Consider the following 8,975-nt stretch of genomic DNA (forward strand, 5'->3'; position numbering starts at 1 on the left):
TAAGGCACTTTCATTTGTCGACAAACGTCCTCAAACTTTTCTATTCTTTTTGGAGATGCTGTCCAAAAAACTACACTTTCCCTCACATTATCAATGGCATGCTTAATCACATCTAAACCAATCTTAACAATAAGATTCAAGATATGGGCAGAACAACGTATATGCAATAAAGATCCACCATTCAAAAGACATCCAACATTCAATTTTGCTTTAATCTCACCGATCATACTATCATTGGTAGAGCAATTATCAACTATAATTGTGGATAATCTTGAGTCCACATTCCACCCAACCATAGCATCAATTAACACATCGGTCAACACATCACTTGTATGAGGGCAAGGGACATAGATAAACCTAAATGACATATAATTATAAATTATTAGTAGACTTAAAGTTTAGAACTACAATTATCAAATTTAACAACAATAAAACAATATACTAAGTTAAAAAATACTTGTCATACCTCAAAATTTTGCTATGCAATGTCCAAGACTTATCAATGAAATGTCCTGTAACAGCCATAAAACCCTTTTTTTGGTTACTAGGAGTCCACATATCCGTTGTAATAGCCACCCTACTGTCAATGTTTTCAATCAAACTCATCACTTTATCCCTTTCTTCACTATCCTCGATATATACTAACTTCTCTGAGCTCTCGGGGTATTACATTCTCCCCCCTTAAGCACATGACATCCTCATCATGCGACTTTACAATCGGTCCCAGATCTCCCCCCCTGCATGGCCGATGTGGGATTTGCCTAAGGTGCCTACACGCACCCCCCATAGGGGCCTACACACACCCTTCTCGGGACTCAGCCTCCTCGCTGAGGTTTGCCCCACCATCGCGCTCAGAGGCTCGGGGGTCGGCTCTGATACCACCTGTAATATCCCGTTCAAGCGATAGGAATGAATGGAACAACTTAACCTGATGGGCCTACGTGAACTTCTCAGGGGGGGTCACCCATCCCTGGATTATCCCAAGTTAAGCATGCTTAACTTGGGAGTTCTTTGCCAACATTCAGCCCAAAAGGTATCCAGCTGGTGTTGTTTCCTTTCTTACACTATTCTCAATATATACTAACTTCTCTGGACTCTCGGGGTATTACAATTTATCTCACCTTTGCTAAGGGAATCATCCTCAATGAAATCCACATCTTTGGATTCTATCTAAATTAATCTACCATCAACTTGTTCACCAATAAACACATAGCCCTCTGATGTTTCAAAAAAGAAAACAAAGATACCTTTATTTGTAGAATTATCATCTAAATTTCAAGAACATTCATGTCAAATCACTAAGAACAAAATAAATAATAAGCGGAAGCGTACCTGTATCTATTGTTATGATTGATCAAAACGAGTCTTTTGATCTTCCAATTGATTCGTAGTTTTTTTAGAATTTCTCTGTTAATGGAGATGCAGAGAGATAAAAACAATCAATTGGGGACCATAACCCTTATATAATTGCTAAAACCAGTTAACAATTTTTAATATTTTCAAATTGACCCCTCATCAATTTAGAAATATAACTTATGTCTCTACACATTAATTGCATGATAGTTTAATACCGAATAACCTAAAAATTAAACTTTATAGATCACTTTTAATTGACTAAACTTTAAGATAGCATTACACATTTAAAAATACATTTGTGGCCCTATATGCTGAATCATTTATTTTCAACATTATTCACTCTAGGGCCTGATTTTTCATATTTATGGGAAGAATTATGGACATATGTTCTAAATTGGGTTTATCCCTAGTCCATAATTCATAGGGAATAGTGGTGACTAATTTTGCAAGTACTTAGTCAAGTATACAGGGTGCAATAATCATTGTATCACCCAATAAGATATTGAGAGATTTATTTACATCATCATTGACCTAACCATTTCAAGTAAGGTATTATTCCTTCTCTCCGTCACATCATTTTGTTGTAGAGTTCTCAGCATATTTAGTTATCTTACTATTTCTTTTTCATCACAAATATCTTTGAATTGATGTGATAAGTATTCGTGTCCACAATCAATTCAAAGACCTTTTACTCTTAAATTCAACTAATTCTCAACCAAACTTAAAAATCATCTAAAGCAATCCAATGTTCCAAACTTTTGGAAGATCAAGCAAACTATTCCATGGTGCGTATAATCATCGATAAAAATGACAAAATATGAACTACCACTCCATGCCTTAACATTCATAGGTCCACAAATATTAGAATGAATTAACCTTAAAGGTGTGGATGCTCTTTAAAGCAATCCAATGTTTCAAACTCTTGGAAGATCAATAAAACTATTCCATAGCACGTATAATCATTAATAAAAATGATAAAATATGAACTACCACTCCATGTCTTAACATTCATAAGTCCACAAATATCAAAATGAATTAAACTTAAAAGGTGTGGATGCTCTTTATGCCCTTCCAAAGGGCTTCCTACTTGACTTACCCATTAGGCAAGGTTCACAAATAGACAATTCCACTTTAGCAAGTAGGCCTAATAAACCTTCTCTAGCTAGAATTTTCATGCAATCTTGCCTAATGTGACCCAATCTACCATGCCATTTGATGCTTTCATCCATAATACCATCATGAAAAGATAAATAGGCAACATTGTAATTAGAATTAAAATGAGCATCCTCAACAACCAACATAATGAAACCTTCAGAAATAAAACAACGCCCATAAAAAGATATCCCATGAAAAAATTTAATGAAATCCCAAGATAAGTTAAATAGCTTGATTTAAGCAAAGCAAGTACTAAAAGCAAATTTTGTCTAATTCCTAAAGAATGAAGAACATCGTGAAAAATTAATGTGCAACAATCTTTCAACTTTAGCTGGTCGGTACCAATTCCTAGCATCTTTTTGCTTGCGTTGTTCCCCGTGTATATTCTCTATCCCTTCAAAAGTTGGGTATAGTCCACTTACCCTCCATAGTCTCTTCCTTTGTGGTTTGGTACTCTTGTGTGTATAATCCAAATATGGAGATAATGAGTGACAAACGCATTTGTATAAACAAAAATAGATGTACAAGAGATAGGGTCAGGGAATACCTTTTCATTTCCTTAACTCAATATAGTCACAAGCAAGTGTCCTAGCTCGCCACAATTATAGCAAGCATTCCTTGCTTTCCCTTTACCTCCACCATGTTTCCCCTTACGATGCTTGGTGGTCTTGTCCTTCTTGGGACTAGGTTTTTAATTTTCCTTATATTTGAGGGTCTTTCTTCCAAAATTGTTTTCACTTAAGCCCAAATGCCTTATATGATTCTGACTTTGTGAGAAAAGCATGTTCGTGTTTTACTTCTAGAAGGTCAAATTTAAGCTTAAGGTGTCAAGATTCACCTTCAAAAGTTTTAATATTATCGTCATTCGTCAACATGAAGCTTCATTTGATCCCAAGAGTTGGGAAGATATTGGATAATAGCTAAGACATGTTGCTTATTAGTAAGGTTGTTTCCACTAGCCTTTAGATCACAAATCATATTTGACATCGTTCTTAGATGCCAACGCATGGTCACATATGTGTTGTATGTGTCAAATTTGAGGGTCAAACCCTGTAGCCTCATGGTGCTAGTACCACCATATTTTGCTTTTAAAGCAATCCACATGTTTCTTGTTGTTTTATATTTCAAACTTTACAATATAGATCATTATACATACTGCTTAACATCATAAAGCGCAAGCAATGATCATTCTTATACCAAGCTTGGTAAGCAAGAGTTTTGTCTGATATGTTGGAGATTTTTTATCTACCTCAACTATAACAGCCCACCTCTTCAGGGCGTGTTATGCCTTAGGAAATTTGGTCTCTCTTTTTTTTTTTTTTTTTTATATCCCTGAAATTCCCTAAGACCTTATCTAGTGCTAGACGAGATGTTTACACTAGAAAATAAATACAAGGCAGAAGCTGAATCGAACCTACTCATGGCCATACATACATGAATATCTAGACACAATATTTATTACAAAGTCATTACATAAGCTTCTGAAAATAAAGCAATTGTACATAATTCTTAAACTATTCATATTACATCATAACATGGCACATTTCCTTATTTCCTGACGTCTCGCATCACTACAGATCTCCAATCTCGATATCATCACTGCAAGTCCCGACTGGAACGTTGAATCTTCCAAGGGCGAACCCAAGTTAGATGATGAACCATCTAAGTAAGGGTACATAATGCTATGTCATGAATGTATGCAATGTCTTTCATCATAGATGTCAACTGCACCCCTCATGCTACCTACCATTTTAGCGGCCACCTCTTTCGAAGCCGGGGTGTATGGGTGCACCCTTAGTAAGGCAGCAGTGCCAGTTCGTACTCCCTACGGCCTCATATGCGTGTGATCAACAATATCAACATGTATTTATGCATTTCATAATCATGTCATTGATGCAGTTTACGTGTTAGGTTCATATCATAGCATGTCAATATGATAAAAGCATTCTCGAAGATAAACATTTATAACCGTTCTAAGTTTGAAATAATACACTTACTGCTAAGTTGTCTCGAAAGGCATGTCGGCTTCAAAAATCATGCTGAGCAGCTATTTCGTAATCTTCTTGCCCTCAAGGACTCCTAAAACAGTAAACTTATTATTTTTTTTAGAATATCATTTTACTATCTTTCATAATTTCTTCAAATTGCATAAAGATTATCTAGATTTTCATAAAATCTAATTTCTCTTTTCTAATATTCCTTAAATAATATTTCTAAAATTCTGAAATTTTCTTGAAATTTTCTAACTTAAATTCCTATTTTTCCTTTATTTCCATAATAGTCAAATTCCCTAAATAAATAATTATTACATAATAATTATCTAAACTTTCATATTATTCAATTTCCTTTCACTAATATTTCTTAAATAATACTTCTAACATTCTGAAATTTTCTTGAAATTTTTCAAATTAAAATCCTATTTTTTTCTTTATTTCCATAATAGAAGAACTATTTAAATAAATGGCTAATTTAACATTCTCCAGAAATATTTTTCACAAAGAAGACATAAACATTATTTCAGACTTAATAAAATTTTTTACAAAATTTTATTTCTTTAATTTTTTATTTTTATCTTCTTTTTTTTTCTTTTAATCTATCTGGCGGACGCATGGAAGGCACGCGCTGTAACATCCTGTATCGAGCGATAGGAAGAACCGAAACAACTTACCCTGATGGGCTACATGAACTTCCCAGGGGGGGTCACCCATCATTGGATTACCCCAAGTTAAGCACGCTTAACTTGGGAGTTCTTTGCCAACATTCAGCCCAAAAGGTATCCAGCTGGTGTTGTTTCCTTCCTTACTTATCCTCGATATATACTACTCTTTTCTAGGCTCTTGGGGTATTACATTCTCCCCCCCTTGAGCACATGACGTCCTCGTCATGCGACCTTACAACAAGTTCCAGATCTCCCCCCGATGCATGGCCGATGTGGGATTCGCCTAAGGTGCCTACACGCACCCCCCATAGGGGCCTACACACACCCCCTCGGGACTCAACCTCCTCGCTGAGGTTTGCCCCACCACCGCGCTTAGAGGCTGGGGGGTCGGCTCTGATACCACCTGTAATATCTCGTATCGAGCGATAGGAAGAACCAAAACAACTTACCATGATGGGCCTACACGAACTTCCCAGGGGAGTCACCCATCATTGGATTACCCCAGGTTAAGCACGCTTAACTTAGGAGTTCTTTGCCAACATTCAGCCCAAAATGTATCTAACTGGTGTTGTTTCCTTCCTTACTTATCCTCGATATATACTACTCTTTTCTAGGCTCTTGGGGAATTACATTCCTGTAACATCCCGCATCGAACGATAAGAAGGACAGAAACAACTTACCCTGATGAGCCTACACGAACTTCCCAGGGGGGTCACCCATCCCTGGATTACCCCAGGTCAAGCATGCTTAACTTGGGAGTTCTTTGCCAACATTTGGCCCAAAAGGGAAGTGCTTGAATCTTTTCCTTCCTTACTTATCCTCGAACATTCAGTCCATCGATTTAACGTTTGAAGGCTCGATTCCGGCGAATCGCGATTTTCCGGTGAGTGCTTGAATCTTCTTCCCCGCTGCTCCGTTGGCCACCAAAAGCTCCAGAAATGTTTCCCACGAAGCAAGGACCAAGACCCCGCTCTCAAATCTCTCAAACACTCTCCCAATCGACCGATCTAAGCCTCAAAATTTTTGGATGAGAAGCTTCGTTCGACCTCGGCTATTTATAGACAAAACTCCGTCGTAGGACGTCCCATCGAGGCACCCACGTGCCCTAGAAGCCATACCGACGACCATGGGAGCATTTAAAGCTCCCCTTACCCCCCTTTCGACCGATTACAGGCGCGTCCATGCTTGGCAGTGCGTCTGCCCAGATTTTCAGCAATTTTCCCTTTTTTTTATATATATACAGATATATATATATCATATATACATATATACATACATACTAAATTATATACATACATACTAATTTACATAGCTATATACGTACATACCTACATACTAAATTATATACACAACAATCTATATACATACTAAATCATATATACATACAAAAATCCTATTTGACCTCTAGATAAAATAATTATTTATCTTAAAATTCTATAATTTCTTTAGGGTCTTAAAAACACAGAATTTTGATTTATAATTCGCGATGACTAACGGTATTACATCAACCATACTATTAGTCAGAGTTTCTAGAACACCCTATTTTTTTTTACCGTTATCTTGTTTAGCTATCGATAGTTGATACACATCCTCAGGCTCCCATCCTTTTTCTTAACAAAGAGTACTGGTGCTCCCCATGGCGACATACTTGGCCTAATGAACCCTTTGTCCAACAACTCTTGAAGTTGTGTCTTTAATTCTCTTAATTCTGCAGAAGCCATTTTATACGGGGGTATTGAAACCGGACCTGCCCCTGGCACGATTTCTATTGAAAACTCGATCTCTCACTAAGGTAGCAATCCAGGTAATTCTTCGGGAAACACATCCCCGAACTCTCTAACGATTGGCACTACTTCGACTTTCGATGGTCCCTCACTTTTTCCTTGGACATAAGTCAAGTATCCTTGTGCTCTTTGACGTAATAGTTTCTCAGCCTTTAGAGCCGAGATCCACTTCCGATCACCTGCCTTCTTTTGCCCTCGAAACTTGACGTTCGAGTCTCCGCTCTTGAGATAGACTGTTTTAGCTTTACAATCCAATGTAGCGTTGTGTTTAGTTAGGAAGTCCATTTCCAAAATCACATCAAAATCTTGAAATTCTAGAAGGATTAGATCCACCAGGAACTCAACTTCTCCTATCTGAATCTTCTTATTTTTGTATCCTAAAGAAGTTTCTAGAGATTTCCCCATTGGGGTTGCTATAATCATACGACAATTCAAGTTTTCTGGTTTTTCTCCTAGTACTTCAGCGAATGCATATGAAATGAATGAGTGACTTGCCCCTAAATCTATCAAAACATGCATGGGAATACCAGATGATAACATGGTACCTTCAATTACGGCTGGGTCTTTTGCCGTATCTTGTCGTGTTAGATGAAACACTCTTCCCTGTTGTACTCTAGTACTTCCGGATGTCCCTTCAGGTTGACTCATCAATCGCGGCTTGGGACAGTCCTTTGCAAAATGACCCGTCTGCTAGCAGTTGAAACAAGTGATTCCTCTCTTTGGGCAGTTCTGGTTGAGATGTCCCATTTCTCCACAATTGTAACAACCTTTTGTTCCAAGCCGGCACGGCCTTCCAGGGTGCTGCTTTTTGCACCTGTTGCACGGAGTACTAAGCTTGAACTTCGGCTTCTGGAGTTCCAGCTTCTTGCCTGCTTTATGACTGCTCCCTTGCTGACTTTCTCCTTGGATAGCTTCGATCCGGCTTAGGTTAGCCTCAATGGTAAAGGCTTGCAACACCACTTCTGAATATGACTGAATACTTATACTACTCAACGCCCTCTGAAGCTTCAGATTCAGCCCTCCCAAAAACTTCTGAACTTTGATTTTTTCGTCCCCTTCGTAAATAGGCATGTACCTGATTAATCGGCTAAAAGCGTCCTTGTACTGGGCAACAGACATGTCCCTGGTTTGTTTTAGCTCCATGAATTCTCTCTCTTTCTTCATTCTTAAATTTAGGGGAAAGTACTTCTCATTGAAGAGTTCCTTGAATCGCTCCCAAGTGATGTAGGGTGCCCTAGCTCGAGGGGTCATTTCCCTCTTGACCCCCTTCCACCACCTATCTGCCTCATCTTGCAGCATAAAGGTGGCACAATTGACCTTCTCTTCTTCTCCGCAATGCAGATGGTCTAACAGCTTTTCTGCTTGCTCGATCCAGAATTCTCTTTCGCTGGGATCTGGGCCAAGTCTTCCTTGAAAGGTGGGAGGGTTCTGTCGACGGTAGAGGTCGAGCATATTGACCGAATGGCCGTCTCGGGAGTGAGTTTCTTGCATGAATCCCACCATGCTTCCCAGTATTCGTTCTACTTGATCCAGTCGACTGCTCCCAGTTTCCTGACTGGAGTCACCTCCTGGGTGCCCATCTACGTTTCCTTCTATGTGGTCATCTTGTTGGTCGAGTGTTCTAGGTCCCACTGTCAATCTTCTTTGAGTGTTTACCATCTAAAAGAAAGTAGCATTCTGGATTAGATAACAGAGTCTTGTCATCCGATAAGGTAAATCCTTCATTAATTCTACAATTAGTATATATTCGGTTGCAAAATGTCATAGGTGCGTGCTACATAAGTCACATAGATCCTAGGCAATATACTATACAAGTCACGTAGATTGTTAGAATATTTCTAATTAAATCTACTTTGGTCCTGATGACCTCCATATCCAAACATTCTTCTCATCCTCATACTCGTATGGTAGTGCTCGAGATCGTCCATTACTTCTTCAATCTCTTCCTCGTCTTCCGAGTCCGTGTCCTCAAACTCGAGAAGGTCATCTCCAGCCCAGAATATGGGTATGTTGTCTTCTTC

Source organism: Diospyros lotus, chromosome 1 (genome assembly GCF_014633365.1).
Source record: "Diospyros lotus cultivar Yz01 chromosome 1, ASM1463336v1, whole genome shotgun sequence".
NCBI classification, from domain to species: Eukaryota; Viridiplantae; Streptophyta; class Magnoliopsida; order Ericales; family Ebenaceae; genus Diospyros; species Diospyros lotus.